Here is a 17,591-nt window from a genome sequence, read left to right on the forward strand (position 1 = left end):
GCCACCTCTATGGGATCACTCTGTCTTCATAGTTATGCCAGGGCCAAGCATGTAACTGGCACCCCACAAACATTTGTAAACATACAGGCGTGAGGTACTGATGTGTGGTTTCTAGTAAGAGTTTTCACTGGTTTTAACTGTTTATTATTTTCAAACATATTGAAGAGTAGAGTCATAGTACAGTAAACCCCCATATACCCATCACCCAGACTTACTAATTACCAAGAGTTTGCCACATTTGTTTCATCTATCCCTTATTTCTTTTTACTTTTTCTTTTGAGAAATATTGTAAAGCAAATCACAGACAGCATGTCATTTCAGCCTCACCTATTTAGTGCATGTCTAAAAATTATGCACGTTTTCTAATAACAGCAACGCCATGATCACACCTAATAGAATTAGCAGTAATTCCACGGTGTTGTTTGTATCTGGCCCATATATCAGATCTCTCCAAATGTTTTCAAGATGTCTGTTTTTACGGTGAGATTATAAGATTTAAAATAAAAAAGAGGGCTTCCCAGGTGGCGCAGTGGCTGAGAGTCCGCCTGCCGATGCGGGGGACGCGGGTTCGTGCCCCAGTCCGGGAAGGTCCCACATGCCGCAGAGCAGCTGGGCCCGTGAGCCATGGCCACTGAGCCTGCGCGTCCGGAGCCTGTGCTCCGCAACGGGAGAGGCCACAACAGTGAGAGGCCCGCGTACCGCAAAAAATAAATAAATTAATTAATTAAAATAAAATAAAAAAGAATTCATAAGGACAAACCATTCCTTAAGGAATTTCTGAGATTTTTTGACTAGCTATTCCTATAATCATCAGGTAAAAAAAGTGAACATTTTAACTCATTGATTAGTAGAAGGAACGGAACCAAAGAGAAATTATACCGTTTCTCCTTGACTTGAAATATATCATGGCCTTAAAACTTTATCATTAAAATAAGTTATTTTGTCCTACTTTTCATAACATCTATACCTTGAACTACTGTCTAATCTCAGACCTCTCACACACATGGGGTACATATATAGGTTTATATAACGTGTGTGTCTGTGGAGATATATATAACATGTATATGGGGGGTTGTTACATATGTGTACACCTGTGACACGTACACACGTTACACAGGTACTTGGTATGGTGACATCCAAGAGCTGAAGTTCTCTTGTATCTGAAAGAGAAGCCTGTAATTTCATTCCTTTTTCCCCAAAGAAGTGAAAAAGATAAGGGAGGCCTTAGACAAAGGTCTTAATTTCAAACTCTTGGTTGTCAGGAAATGCAAAGAAATATGTTAGAGTGAAGCAAGTCGAGGCATTTCCCGAGAGAAACGCAGTCGGCTGCCTGAGTTCACTCGGGCTGCCAACATACACCCCCGACCCCCCCCCCAACCCCCGCGTCCCTCTAAGGGCGGCTACTGTCGGCACAAGCCCTGGCCTGGAAACTAGAGTTGCTGCAAGGTCCTCCAAATGGAAAAGGACAGGTTCTGTGGCTATTTTCCATACTGGGGACTGTGATTTTTCCCTCTTTGTCACTGGAACCTTAAAAATAGAATGTCATTTAGGGGGCTGACTCTATAACAGCACTTGAAACGAGAGGTAGGGGGAGGGGAATTTGCCTGAGCCCTTAAGAATACATCAAGCTCTTCAGGAAGTAGATTGTGCCATGTTTGAAGATGCAAAGATAATCGCTGTGCTGGGAACCGTCTTGAGGGGGGAGGAAGCCGAACAACAAGAGGAAAGCAGCGTTCGCTCCTGATTTCGCACAGGAAGTCCTCAGCACCTCCTGCCAAAGGGAGATAAGAAAGCTCCCAGGCACTGTTCTGGACAAGGCCGCTGTTATCAGCTTCAGCTCCACGCTGTCCTCTCCGTGCTCCAAGCCCCCCGTCCCTTTCCTAATGAGCTTTAGGACTCTGACCTCTATTTGCATACAGCATGCCAAGTACAATAGCGTGGAGGTATTTATAACCATCGAGAGGAAAAAAAACGTTTCCGGGGTAAGAGTGTACTCCATTGTCGATTGCCCTGGAGCTGAAACAAATTAGTTTTGGACTAGAGATTGATATAAATAAGTTAAAAGAAAGCAGGCAATTATGGATCCAACACACGGAGCCGGGACCCTCCATGTGACATGTCTGTCTGTCTGACTCCCAAGTAGGAGACATCTGTGGGGCTCTCCCATCTGGTCCACGTTACCAGGCTGCTTTAGTGCTCGACACACACCCTCCATAGATGCAGATGAGTTACTGACCTACATGCTCTGGGTTTTTCCCCCGCAGTGCTGATGGGTTTGCCCTGCTCCCTGCACGCTCGTAAGTATTTGGCTCCTTTGTGACCAAACACAGTTTGGAGCCACAGAGAAAGGCAAAGCCAACGCTGGGATCCAACCTACAGTCTTGGCGGTTCTGACTGTCGGTCCCAACAGGCAAGCCATGGGCTGTAATAATTACGGTAGACACTATGCGATATTACATTCTACTATGATAAGGATTATACTTTCTACGCGCTAGGTACTGTGTTAGGTGATTCATGTACACTAGCACGCTGATCTCTACAGCATCCTAAAAAGTAGGTACTATCACCCCCCATCTAATGGACAAGGAAATTGAGGATTAAGGAGGTTAAGTCAATTACCCAAGGCTAAAGGGCTGGTAGGTGGCAGAGGCGGAATTTGTAATCAGTTCTGGCTCATTCCAGAGTCTGTGCACTTAACCTGTATGCTGTATGTAACATAATATCCATGTTCTGTCGTCATCATATAAAAAGAAATTGTCATACTTCAGTGCTTCTTTGTACATAGGGAGAAAAGGCTTCCCAAATATTCACTACACAGATACCATTACTGCAATGGGGACTGAATGTCTTTTTAGCCCAAGTGTACTGAGTGCCCACTGTGTGCATGGTCTGCAACGACCATTTACATTACATTTGTCATCCCGTGATTTCTGACCTCAGGTCCCATTCACCTTTACAAACCCATCACAGGGAACAGTGCAGAGCGTGTACCCTTAGGCACCCTCTTGTGTTCACCTGTGCTTTTCCTTAGGTGCTGGATTTGAACAGTTCCAATCTGCACACTTTCTGCAGTCCTCCTGCCTTTCTTTCCCCTGCCCCAACCCAAAAAGCAGAGTTGGCACTTTCTTTAAAGGATGCGTTGTTGCATCTGGTGGAATCAGAGGGGAGAGGTGACCTTTAGCCACGGATGGCTAGTGTCTGTGTTTTCTCCGGAGTGGCCCCCGTGGGAGAAAAACAACAGACTCTCTGAAGTACCAGGTTGAGAGGGTTCAACCCTTCACTCGGCCTTTCTAGAAATTGCCCATTTAGTGCTGTGATGTACCTGTGTTATGGTACCTAAGACTCCTGTAGGTATCCAGTGTAAGATTCTCATTTCATAAATGACTTCCAGCAAGTTTAATAGCCACCCCAATCCCAGAAGGTCTACTCTACCACCTGAATCTTAAGATAAAGAGGTGAAGGATCCCCTTTCACCCTATGATAAATGACGTTAGGCTGACCTTTCTTTCAAAATCTCTGTTCTGCCAAATTGGGCTCTTGGTTGGCTGAAGGGAAACCAGTTGTTACTGGGCTGCTTTTAATGTACCAGACTTGGGGTAGCAGCTACACACATGTAAGCTCAACTAATTCTCACGGTCACCCAGTGGAGCAGGTATTATGATCCCCATTTCACAAATCCCTTTACCAAGAAGGAAACTGAGACTCATGAAAATCAAATGTCTTACTCATATTCATAGAGAAAGTAGCAGACAGATCTGCGATTAGAACCCAGATATTCCTAACTCTTCCTGCCACACCAGAACTCGTCCATCACACGGCATGAATTCTGCTCCCAAAGACCACCACCCCGCCCAAACCTTGACCACCATGCTTCAGAGTCACGTGTTAGGAAACTCTGGGGTTCCTCTGAAGCCAACCGGTACAGACACCCAGAGAAGCAAAATATTGGCTTTCAGGAAGTAGAAGTAGCCCCATGTCCTTTGGGGGAGGGGGGAGGGAGCAGAGGAATATTTATAATTACGTTTTTTACATAAATTCTGTTTAGTTCTCATCATTACAGAGTTTTAATGCTCAAATTATATGAAACCTTGGCCTTCTGCGGGCTGATGAATTTCAGCATTAGACAACATCTCGCAAGAAAATAAAAAGATCCAGCTTTTATTACAATCCTTTTTCCCCCCTGGTAACTTAAAACTGCTGTCTGCACGATTCCTAAACACGTTCTGGGATGAACGAGGCCTGCTCTGTTAGGAACGCCGATACATTTATAGCAGCAGCTGGTTTTGAGGAGCCTCTGCGGGGGGGCGCACAGTAGTGAGCCGGGCCCTACACCCAACGGTTGCCTACCTGAGCCCGCGCCATCGCCTGGGAAGGAAGGTGTACATACGTTAAAGTATAGTTAAAGCACATTTAGTTTGGAGGAGAAAAGGAGGCTCCAGAAAGTTCTACAAAGTCCCAACACACACAGAATCATCTCCCTCTCTCTCTCTCTCCTTTCTTGGATGATGCAAGCTGAGGACTCGCGTGGACTCTGCTTCTCCACGTGATGGGATTTGTTTGCACGCGCTTACTGTGATTAGAACCTGTTTGTAAAGAATACTGAATCATTTCAAGGGAGGAAACAAAGGGGGAGAGCAGTAATAGCAAATCGAGGCTGTAAAACGTCTTTTAAAAAAAGTGGAGAGGGGAAAAAGGAAAAAAAAAAAAGACCACCTGGAACCGCGCCCGAGGGCACGACCGGGCGGCTCCCCAACCGCGCGCCATCCTGCAGAAGGGCCTCGTGTAAACTTTCCTACGCTCCTGCGTGTGTCGTGTCAAAACATTAGCGATCGTGTGTCTGAGCCATCAGATGAATAGAATCCGCAACGCTATCTCTTCCCCTTCTCTCACATTCTCTTAAAACAAACAGAACAATATAGAGGAGAGGATGCTGGCAGAAAAAGGCGTGTTTAGACAGAATGGTTCCTGCCCCTTTTGCTCCAGGAAAAGGGCCTGGGCCTCCAGGCTGGTCACAGGGTCAGGCTGGGGGGATTTTGTTGGTAGGGGCGGCGACTTCTTGCCCAGGGAGAGACCTCGTGACGCCTTGGAGCCCATACTGAAAACTACTTCTTGTCTGAATGGCGACGGGGGAGTGGAGAAGGCTTTTCGGGGACTGAAGGCTGGGGTCAGCTCCCGGGACAATGGTGGAGGTGATCCAGCGTCCTGGCCACCTCTGTTTAGATAAGAGCTTTTCCGTGAGCGTCTTGGCCTGCGCCGCTTCCTGCTCTCGAGGGTCCCGCGGTCCATTCACACTCAGAACAAGGCCTGTCTTCCCAGCCTCTGCTTTCCTTCCTCCTCTCTCTCCCGCTCGCCTCCCCCAAGAGCCCCAGAGACTCCCCCGCCCCTGACTCGCTCTCTTTTAGGGAATCTGGGCCAAGGCATCCCGACAGTCCCACACCGGGTGACTAGGAGGCCAAAGGGTGGGTACCTACTCGGTTACACCCAGATAGGAGCCTCGGAGAGGCCATCCATTTTCTTCATTCATTTTTCTGCCCTAGTGAAAGGCTGGTCAGCAGAGGAAGGGTGATTCGATACATAAAAAAACCTTCAGGGAAATGTTAGGAGTGGCTACAAATAACATCCTTTAACACACGCAAGGAGCCTTAAGGTATTAACTCCAGTCACTCAGTGAAGCATATTTCAAGCTACGGTTACGTTTTGTTCGCCTATCACTTATTACACGGTGGTCAGTACGGAAACGTCCAGAAGGCCTTCGGGGTCGGGGTAGGGAATCACACTTAGCAGAAACTCTAGGGCTAGTCAGACCTGAGCTCAGATCCTGGTTTTGCAACCGTCTGGTGATGGAACGCTGGATGGCAGGGCTGGGAGAATCTTCGTCACAGGGACTTGATCAGAGGACTTATAGTCTTTTTAGTCCCTTGAATAGTTCTGAAATCACTGGGTCATGTCAGCCCACAGAACCGCTTTTAATAAATTCTCCATTGGTGTCACGCCACCGGTCACCAGGGAGGGAGGTGGTGATTACCAGTCCTGTGACACTCTCTGTACTAGAAATGTGGTTGAAGGGTTCGTCTGCTAAGACTGCAGCACACAGAGGGTGAGAGGAGAAATCATTCTTCTTGGACTTTAGTTCCCTGAAAAGTTGTACTTCTGCTACGCTTTTATCTTATGGGCCCCTTCTTCTCGCAAATATCTATCACACGTCTCTTTCTCTCTCCTGACAACTAACATGTAAAGCATGCGGGCCGTATCTCTGCCTTACCCCATTTTCATCCAGATCTGTTAAATTATTAATTGTACTTTTCTATGAACCACCTCGAATTCTTTGGGCACGGATGTGTTTTTAACATTGCCAACTCAAAGGAAGCAAAGCCACCTTACCACGTCTTACCGGTTTTCTTATAGGGATTAAAAAAATAGAAGGGCAACACTTCAGAGAAGATCCTCGTACATCATCAAACATGCGGGTGGATGCTAAGTGAGTTAATTGGTGTAACATGCTTGGCACAGTGCCCGGTCCACGGCAGACAGGTCACTCACGTCAGCCGTGATTATCGGACCAGATTGAGAGCTACTTAAGAGTGGGGACTAGGTCTTATTCATCATCCTAACCTCAGGGCTTAGTCTAACTGCCCGGGGAAGCAGAAGAGCACATGTGTCCTCGCTCAGCTATGGCCTGACGAGAAGAGCGCATAGATGTGGACTCAACCTCACGTGGGTGTCAACCCTGCCATCCGTCACTCACCTCAAACGTGCTGAAAAAGGGACACTGCTGACCCTCCAGTGACCTCACACATCCCGCCTCAACCAAGCGCTGTGTCACCGTCATCAGGGCTGTCCGTTCCCAAGGAGGAGTATTAATGACCTGGGATGAACCCATCACAGCGTCTGACGAGTTGACAGTGGTGGACAGTTTCAAGTCAAGCAATGATGCTGACGTGTGCAGAAGCACCTTCTGGGCTAATAGAAAATAACTAACCAGCAGTGGTCTTCTCCTGTCTTCCATCACTAGCACCATTTGCTAGGCAATTACTAGCACTGATTCAAATAAAAATTAATCTGCTCACACACATTCCATTTAAGAAGTAGAATCGTGTCCTCTGAAAGAAGTACAAGATTTATTTCCTTCCATTATCAAGGATATGGTTATTGAAGAGATAAAGTCAAGTGCGTGGGAAAATATCCATGGACAACTGAGCACAACCAAGTAGAATGTCCAGAGCCCACGCGCTCCTGTAGGCTGGACAGTACGTGGGTCAATGAGGGTCTGAAGAGCTGAGGCAGAATTCAGAAACGCAAGTAGGTCGAGGATATTACAGCTCCTCAGGTTCCTGCAGAACCTTAAGATTCCCTCATTTCTGGTCCCATCTTAATTTCTTTGCAGTAAATCACCACAGTCAGAAGACCCGTCCAAAGATGCAAGCATGCTTCCTGGGAGAACGTGAACCCGACAGCATGGATCGTTTTGTCAGATTGTCAGTGTTCACAGGATACCTGTGTGTATCTGATGCTACTTCAGAGGGAAGGAGCGTTGCAGTGGGCGGCCCCAGAGCAACCAAAAACACTGGAAAACTTTAAGCAAAACAGACTTGGGCTAAGTACTTCATATAAATCATCTCACTTAATTCCCCTAAACAACCGTAGGATGTCAGTGCTGTTACCTCGATTGTACCGATCAGGAAACTCGGACCCAGAGAGGTGGTTTACTTTGCCCAGGATCACCCAGCTGGTAGGTGGTAGTAGGTGGCGGAGCCGGGGCTCAGGCTCCAGAGCCCAGGTCCTTTAAACTCTAGACTATACGGCCTTTCTGCATCCTCATGCCTTTTAAAAGTAGCTCTTGATGTCATCACACAGGCTTCTCAAAGCACATTTGCTTTCTGGATCATGAGCTTTTGACCAAAAATTATTCAACTTAATGTCTACAGAGTTGTAACAACACCAAGCCTCCTAGTGACAGATGAAGTGCTGGGTGCTGACATGCTTGGAGAGTCACCGGCTGGCTCACTGGGATGAGGGAGAGTCAAAACCAAATCAGGAAAGGGCGGTTCGGACCTGACGTGGAATTTCTTGAATGGGGGCTAAATAATTTGCCAGCCGGTCCTTCTGCTTGAGCTCGCCTTCCCTGGCCAGTGCCCCAGTACCCTGCTCTCTGGTTACCAGGGTCCCATCCCCCGCCACCCACTGCGCTGACAGCGTGACGGACTTGTTCCTAACAAGGTCTTTGGAACTCTCTGTGCCTCATCTAGGAAATGGTAGTACCATAGTCCCCTGCCTCGTAGAAGTTCTCTTAGAATTAAATGAGGTGATACGTCTAAAGCACAGGTTAAGCACTGATCCTATAGACAGGTGCTTAATAAGTTTCAGCTCTAAGGAAAATAAAAATAGAAACCCTAGGCCCTGCAGTCTTCTAAATTGGCCATAACCTTCTGTTTGGTGCCAAGGAGCTTCTAAACACCCATTTTCGTTTTCCTCACCTTACTTACCCAAAGACTTTTTCACACTCACAAAAGAGGATTTCTCAATAAGGTAAGCAATCTGTGATCGTCTCACGTGGTTTTCAGTGTTGAGGACAAGGGGTATGGAACATGAAAGGCCTAAGAAAAATGGGATAATAAGCAGCTGTACAACTTTTTAAAAGGCCTGAGTGAAAACCTGAGCCTTTGACCTTCCGACCTGGAAGGCGAGTTTCTGAGCTGCAGGGCACATAACACGGGCCGAGGACAGGAGAAAGAGCCCCACCCCCGAGTCTGTACAAGTCCGTCACATCACGCTGTAAGCGCAATGGGGTGGGCGGCGGGGGGATCCCTGGTAACCAGAGAGCAGGGTACCGGGGCACTGGCCAGGGAAGGTGAGCTCAAGCAGGACTGGCTGGCAAATTATTTAGCCCCCATTCAAGAAAGTCCACATCAGGTCTGAAGCGCCCTTTCCAGATCTGGTTTTGATTCTCCCTCATCCCAGTGAGCCAGCCGGTGACTCTCCAAGCAACTCCTCAACCATCCTGTCCCCGTGCCCCTCTATCACATCTGTCCCTCCCCCTTTCCATCTGACCTCCCAGTACCTTCCCATCACCTTTAGGACCCAGATCTTCCCTCTCCACAATGCTCCCCCTTAACTGCAGTGCTCACCATCTGCCATCCACTGAAACCATGTTGGTTCACTTATTCAACCAGATCATAAGCACTTCCCATGGGGACTCTATACAATGTCGTGGTGGAAATAAGAATAAACAGGAATAATAAACAGAACTCCAAGACTTGGGTCCAGTCCTGGGCTTGCCATTATCTAGCTGTGAGGTGAGGGATAATTATCTTTGAGTCTCAGTTTCTCATCTCTAAAATAAGCTTTTTTTTTAATTTCTAAAATGTCTTAAACTTTTTTCTTAATTTTTAAAAATTTTTATTGGAGTAGAGTTGATTTACAGTGTTGTGTTCGTTTCTGCTGTACAGCAAAGTGAATCAGTTATACATATACATACATTCACTCTTTTATAGATTCTTTTCCCATACAGGTCATTACAGAGTATTGAGTAGAGTTCCCTGTGCTATACAGTAGGTCCTTATTAGTTATCTGTTTTATATATAATAGTGTGTCTATGTCAATCCTAATCTCCCAATTTATCCTTCCTCCCCCTCTCCCCCCTGGTAACCATAAGATTGTTTTCTACATCTGTGACTCTATTTCTGTTTTGTAAACAAGTTCATTTGTATGATTTTTTTAGATTCCGCGATATCATACGATATTTAAAATGTCTTAAATTCTAAGCGAATGAATCGTTCAGAGTGACTGGATCCAGCCACGCTGAGGCTGAGCTTTGCAGCCTCCGTGTGCCCGTTTCACACACTCACCGGCTGTAAGCTCTCCCTCTTTCTCCTTCATCTCCTTTCATCAGTCTTCCGTGAGCTCTGTGAGGCCCCCGGAGGGCTGAGTGCTTGCTGAATCCGAATCCTGACCTAGAAAATTAATCCTGAACAATGAGCGAGAGGGAATGGGACTTCCCTGCAAGAGATCAAAAACGCCTGCGTGGTGGGCAAGTCACGGAGAGGAAAGTGGCCACAGGAAGAGCGCCAAATTAACTGTTTGACTTGCTGTCCTCCTGAGGTTGGTCCTATTCAGGCTCGCTCATCCCCTTGGGCTTTCTAGCCCCTCAGAGGGTCTCCTCCCACCTGCAGGTTTGGGGCCTGAACCAGCATCTCATCATCCCTGGTTCCCGAAGAGACGGTACTATGGGAGTCAAATTCCCCCAACTGCCGCTAACCTCCTTCTCCAGCCCCCGTTCAACTCTAACTCAACCGGTGCACTCTGTGATCAGTGGGGACAAGAGTAAACCCAAGAAGTGAGGTCAGTGCTCTCCTACCCCTGTCACCTCGGGGATTTCGGTTCCTTTCTCTGGGAGCCGACGGCGATCCACCTGAGGGAGTCCCATGGGTCACCAATGAATAGTAACCTTCCGAAATGCCAACCTACTTAGCCTCTTTTACTCCACGATCTGAAGACACCTGAGAAATAACTTTCTGAGCTTCAGTTTCCTTATGGGGAAATTATGGCCACGATGTAGAATTGCTGCCCAGATTACGCATAATGTGGAAAGGGATGGGCGCAACTTTGGCGCTAGAAAGGGCTGGTCGATGGAGTCTCTTACAGCTATTATCATGAAGTAGTCAACTGCACTCAAGGGGACCAAACATCCCATGAGGCTTCTAGAGAAGGTATGAAGAAGCACGTATTGGAGCTCATTATGAAGCAGGACCTGGGCCAGAGTCTAAATCCATCACACACTTCCTTCTACTCCAATCCACCAGGTTCTGCTTTTTCACCTACAAGGGCAGTGAAGTGACGTGATGAACCACAGACTAAGGTCCATATCTCAAGAAACAGTCTCCCAAGCCAAGAGAGATATAACTAAAATGCCGCTTTCCAAGGATAGGTGCATGTTTCACAAGTGATTTCTCCTATTTATGTATGACTATGTCAGGACAGGAGTTTCTAGATTCAGTCATGAAAATGCCCCCTTCAATTTTTAAAATCTGTGAATATGGGCCGAAGACAGTAGGAGAGGTTCTGCCAATCTTCCCAAATTGTGTGTCACTACCTTCTGGTCCTCCCTAATCCTGGGAAACTACACTGAACTCTGCTCAAAAGATCCCTCTAAAAACCATCCAGCATGGACTTCCTATGATTCAGCCTTTTGGCTTAATTTAAGCACATAATGAAACGTTTGATAGGAATTACAGGAGACAGTTAATTAGGAACAATTATTCATCGGACTCCCTGAATTCCTACAAAGAGTGGGAAAAGAGGAAAAAATCTCGCAAAGTGTAGAAAAGTGGCAAAGAGGCACCTGGCAAATGAGCTCGCTCTCAGGTCTTTGCACGAACTCTTAATAAGGGCTGTTGTCAGAGCACTCACGTGGGGTGGCAAGCACTTCCTCATCTCGTAATTATATAACAGAACGCGAGACGTTGCCCATTAGCAAGTGAGCAGTCACTTGGCTTGTGATGAAAGCGTCCCGGAGATGGCCAGATTTACTCCGTTGTTTGTTTAAGCTCAAAGTCCTGCTCAAGTGGGCTTGGGGGGAAGTGGTCGCCTTCAAAGTCCCCGTTTTGATTCAGGGTTTTGCGTGTGGCAAGTTAAAATTCTCTGGAGCCTGCCTGGTGTGAGTCTGCATACCCATACACACACGAGACATGGAGACAAATTGTATGTATACTTAAAAGAAGCGTGCTAAATATTAAAACGTGTAGACTGTGGTCATATTTCCAAAAGAAGAGGTCTGCTTAAACTATAGCTTCCCTCAGACATTGACCTACATCTAGCCCCCAGGAGATGTTGACTTTTTCAATGCTTAAATGGGTAAAACTTTCATTTTGTAGACAGAAAATCCAATACAAAACTGTTTCAGCATAGAAAGAATAGACATTCACGCTGGTAGTCAATTAAATTTGGGTCCTTGAATACATTTCTCATTAACTACCATTAGCAACCGTTTTGTCTTTGCCCTGTTAATTTTACATACCCCCCCTGATGCACAAAACTGCGTTTCCCCCAAACGATCTAGACCTAACACATCCCTAATGATTCAGGCCTTCCTTTCTTTGCCAATTTGGTGACGTAAACAATAGAGAAATGCAATTAGGCAACTTCTGAGAGTTCCTAGATGCCTCTGTCCTCCCTTATTTTGTAGGCCACCCCCTGCCACCCCTCCCCCACTAACACCCCTAGCACACTTAGTCCTGGAGTGGTCTCCACTCATGCTGAGCCAACGAAGAGTGTTCCAGAAATGGGGAATCCAATTGTGAGGCAGGCAATGTTATTTTCTCTCGCTTTCCTTTCTTTTTCTTTTTTGATTGAAGCATCCATGGATGTCTATTAGGCTTTTCTTAGCAAACCCACAATTTTAGCTAAGAAAGTAATAAAGAATACCCTAGCCCCTCCACCTTCCATGAGTTGAGAATCCAACTACCGTTTTTTGCATTCTGAAGGGGGTCATCGGCAAAACACCAAGTGAATCAAGCAAAGTTTTAGGGCTAACTGGGCAAAGAATGATAATGCCTTGGTCTGTATGGGCTGGACCAAAACTGACAGAGGTCGTCCAGGTTGACACTGAGGAAAATAGGGCTTGACACCGGTGGTGGTGGAGGAGCTGCTGCATTTTTTTTCTTAATGGGTGATTACTGACATTACCGAGTCAGTTCTGTACCACGGAATACATAATCACAAGTACGACTTTTCTTATGACCATTCTATTTTTCATAAGTTGTTTTTTTTTCTGATAATTTGGCCGTGATCTTCAGAGTTAATCCTCAGGTCCAGTGGCTTTATAATTTGTAAGAAGCAGAAGGAAAATGTGTGCAACAACTAGGAAATCATTTCAAGCTTTTTTGAAGAAGACGTCATTTCAAGTGAATTTCTCACTTCACTCGTTACTCAGTGGGTATTATAGGAAAGGGGAAGCACGGCAGTTACCATTCACAGAAGGGGAAATTGAAGCCCAGATTAAATAACTGGCCAAGGTCACCCAGAAGTCAGGGACTGGGCCAAGAATAGAACCCATTTCCTTGATTCCCAGGTCTCTATCCCCAAGACTGTGGAGGAGAGATCCTGCAGGTCCGTATATAGAGAGGATAAGTAATCACCAAACAGATCTGACTTTACATAATTAAACAAATTCTACTAAACACAAATGCTGTGTATCTTTGTTTTGCACATGGTTGGTGCCCAGTCAACATCTGTGTGATAACAGACGGTTGACAGTATATTTAGACTGAATACTGACCCTGTGCAAAACGCATTGTAAGATGTGGGCAATGTCAACACGGCAGAAGTAGCAGAGATTTCTCTCTACCTATTTTTACTGGTCATCACAGATAGTGGATGAAGGAAATGAGACTTTCACAAAGAATCTACTATACCTAACACTTTTTCCATTAAAGAACGATGATATAGGGACTTCCCTGGTGGCACAGTGATTAAGAATCCGCCTGCCAATGCAGGGGACACAGGTTCGAGCCCTGGTCCAGGAAGATCCCACATGCTGCGGAGCAACCAAGCCCGTGCGCCACAACTACTGAGCCTGCGCTCTAGAGCCCACGAGCCACAACTACTGAAGCCCACACGCCTAGAGCCCGTGCCCCACAACAAGAGAAGCCACCGCAATGAGAAACCCGCGCGCCGCAACGAAGAGTAGCCCTCGCTCGCCACAACTAGAGAAAAGCCCGCACGCAGCAGCACAGCCAAAAATAAATACATTTATATATATAAAAGAATGATATATGCAACTCTATCAGTGTAATTTATTTATGACCTGGAAATGATGATTTGTGATGGTTAGATGGGGAGAGGGAATTAAAATAGCCTGTGATCTAAAGAATGTCTGTGCTAAAACCCAAGCTGCCATCTTTAATTAAAGGCTGCCGGCCTTAAACCTCCTTATAGAAAAGAACCAGACTGCTCTTTCCTCATTCCTCCTGGGTTCCTCAAATCCATCCCCCTTCCATTCCCTAAAGAGGGGCCCCTTCCAAAGAGTCTAATATTGTTCCTTTACAGACCACCCTCCGCTGAGTGGGCAACCGTATCCACATAATAGTTCCTGTGAGACTGGACCAGCGCCGTGGCGAAGCTTACCAAGGACCATGAGATCGAGACCAGCTCACTGCGTGGGCGGTGAGTAGTCCTACTTAGTTCTTCAAAATGCAGGGGGGGGAGGTGAATTTCTAGAAGTCTAACGTGGGCTCTCCGAGCAGGGGTCAGCTCTCTCACATCCCGCTCTGCCCCATCCCAGCCTCGGCCAACCCACAGGCCAGAACCACTTCCTCCTATGGCAGGAAACAAACGAATGGGGCTGGCCACCCAACTGGGGAGTCACTTTCTTCCCCCTGTATACCCTTGAGCTTATTCTCACTTTTGCCTAGCTCACCTACATGGCCGTTTTCTCTTTTCTTCTTCTGAAAAATCATAAATTCTATTTTCCTCAATTCTATAACCCAGACCTACTAGAGATTTCTATTTCTAAGGCACGGCAAAATTAACATTTTACTTTCCACAGTTTGTGTTCACTTCTCAGAAATATTAGGTAAACATTCTCACTGTTGTGAAACTAGGTCTACAGTAGGCAGAAAACTCTTTTCAAGTTCCTTAAAAGTTTCAGAGCCTTATTGAGAGACATTTACCCTAATGCTAGCAGTTAATTACAACCTTGCATTATGTCCATGGCACTCTGTACCTTTCCCAAATACACTGCCTCATTGGATGCTCATATTATCTATGAAGTATATGGAATTACCCCTATTTCATATGAACAGAAGCTGTAAACTACACACACGTGAAAGGTGCTATAAGTTCACCAACCTCCTGTGTGCTCCCTGGGTTTATGTTCAAGGCTGACATGGGGCAAGTTTAGGACAATCTATTTAAGGAGTCCCTGCCAGCTTCTAAGCATGAGAAAAATCCCTCATTCGGTGTTAATAACTTATTTCTTCAAAATTCAAAAGAAATAGTCTACTTCTACTACTTTACCACCCGTATCTGTAGAAAAGTAAAAGGGGGGAAAGATTGTGCTGTATTTCCTCTCAGCTCATTACGTACATGAGTTTAAAAGTAACCACCCCTGCCCCACCCTTACTCTTAATGTTTTATGAGAAAGAATTCTAGGTGAATCAGAAACCACAGTGTTTAAAAATGTGCTAAGCTACTGAGTTACGTTCTTTCTCAAAAAGGAGGAAGTTTCTGTTCGATTTATTTATGGCTCTTAATACCCACAAAGATGACCTAGTTGAGCAGTTGTTCTGATCGTTTTAAAAATATGTATTTATTGGATTCCAGAAAACTATACAATTTGAGTCTGAACTTCTTTACTTTAGACCCATTAACCTGTGGGCCATATTAAACCAATTAATAATTTTGAGCTACCGAAAACATATACCTTCTGACCTCAAAACTAATGCTTTGGTTGTGGTCCTTATATAGATCTATCCCTTAACTAGAGCCTCAAATTTAAATGCCAAGAACTATTCGACATATTCAAGAGTAACGTGTATATATTAATCACCTAATCTCTTTTGACAATGATGTGCAGATACCACTCTGCAACTATGTACCATGTAACCCAGAATAAGTAAGATTTTAAAAATTCATGGAATGGAACATCTCTTATTCAAATGTCACTGAAATTAAGTATATAAAATAGATTTATATAAAGACATATTTGAAAAATTTTAGTAGTAAAAGAGGGCTTCGTTGACCTGTCAGTTTGAGCTTTTATCTCTCTGCAGGGTAAAATCGAATTCTCCTATTTGCTTTCTAGTGCACAAAGGTCCCATATGTCTTTCTGAAAATTATTTCTACGTTAAATGCACTGATTTAACCACCAAGCATCAGATCTGGACCTGACACAGGTAAGCTAGTCAGTCTGCTGACTTTAAAAATGAGAGCTTCTTAGGGATATGCACATTTCCTGCAGATAATTTCAAGCAACAATTTGAATCATCACTGAAAGAGTTAAAGCTTTCATTTCTGATCTGTCTTGTGATTGGTTAAAAAAGAAAGAATGCCTTTAACATTAAGAGAATAAGTCAAATGGCCAACAAACATTTACCGAAGATGTAAGGTACTGCTCTGAATTTTGAGAGAATTCCAAGAGGAATACGATATCCTTCCATGCCTCGGCAAGCTTTCTCTATAACATGGGAGAAGGATCCCATACACCACAAAGATACCAGAAGAAGAGAGGTAACGTTTACAAAGTTTCGCTCCAGCTGACCTCGTTCCCCAAACCGTATTTTATTAGCATTATTCAAATCTAACTTTATAATGTTATGTTCTATCACTCATAATTGTTATTTTCTCATAGTTACTAGCTCTAATCCTAAACAGAGCTGAAATTTTAGATTTGCTCCTGTCAAAACAAAAATTAAGAATATCTTAAAAAGGCTGTTATTCCATAAAAATTCAACTCTATACCTTTATCCAAACCTAACAGCTTAAGTTAGTTATTTTAAATTTATTTGCAAGTTAGGTTAGCACAAATACTTAAAGGGACAAGTCCATAAATATGGATGTCCATCTCCAAATCAGCAAAATAAATAAAATCTCAGTAGGTCTCCCTTTCTCTGGGGTTGAATGATCACAGTGGTAAAGAAGGTATTCAAGATATGCTTTTTCTTAGCAAAGTCAAGATATTTCTGTTCTTAGCAAATGATTCACTCAGATGAGAAATCAGATGTGTGGAAACAGCTACTACTCGGGAATTCCGTAACTTACCAGTAACTTTCACGACCAGAATGATATGCCTTAAAATACTAAAACACAAGATGAAGGCAAGTTGAAACTGCAGGAAGAATCTAGAAAACCAAAGAGCCTCTTCCGTTTGTGCCAGAATTACGTCATATTTTTTATCAAGCTCATTAAAAAAAACACAACTGCAGTTCTCCCAACCACTCTGCTATAGTGGAATTAAAAGCAATAAAGAAAATATTTGGCCTCACGATAATTCTTGAGCAGTCTCAATATTATCTTACTTGATAGTAAGATAGTAAGACAGTTGCACCTATCAACAATTCTATTCCTGTCCTTCAAATTCGCTCCCGGGAACTATCATTAGTATCAATCCTCTAGACTAAACAGTAATGGAAAACAACAAACAGGGCTTGGTCATCAACAGGAAGCACGGAAACGCTGCACAGTTAACCAAGGGCAGGGCTGAATTTGTTCAGCAGATACACCCTGAGCATCTGTGTGTGCCAGACACGGTGCCGGCCCCTAAAGACAGAGAGGTGCTGAATCGGCTCACAGCTTAGAGAAAAGACAAGTGTACGCACACCCTGTGATGTGACAGTGGTGTCGGCAAAGTGCTGTTCACGCTGAGGAGGGAGAAGGGGGTCTGAATGAGAAAGTCTGGAGGGTGGGGAAGGTGACAGCCTTGTTGAGCCTGGAAAGACAGAGGAGGACCTCCTAGGAAGCAGAAAATGCATGGAAGCTCATTTCCGACAGATGAGGGAGCATGCTCAGAGCCTAGGAAAGGTAACGATCTTCAGCGGTGGGAAGATCTGATGCCGTCCTCGGTGCGTACAGAGTGGGGAATGGGGAGACCAGCGTAA

At 45.0% G+C, this 17,591-nt stretch overlaps 1 protein-coding gene across 1 annotated transcript in view; it reads right to left on the minus strand.

Moving 5' to 3' along the window:
• Positions 1-17,591, minus strand: part of FLT1 (fms related receptor tyrosine kinase 1) — a 168,910-nt gene that overhangs the window by 89,732 nt on the left and 61,587 nt on the right. The window lies entirely within an intron of this gene.

This window comes from Phocoena phocoena, chromosome 18 (genome assembly GCF_963924675.1).
Source record: "Phocoena phocoena chromosome 18, mPhoPho1.1, whole genome shotgun sequence".
Taxonomy (NCBI): Eukaryota; Metazoa; Chordata; class Mammalia; order Artiodactyla; family Phocoenidae; genus Phocoena; species Phocoena phocoena.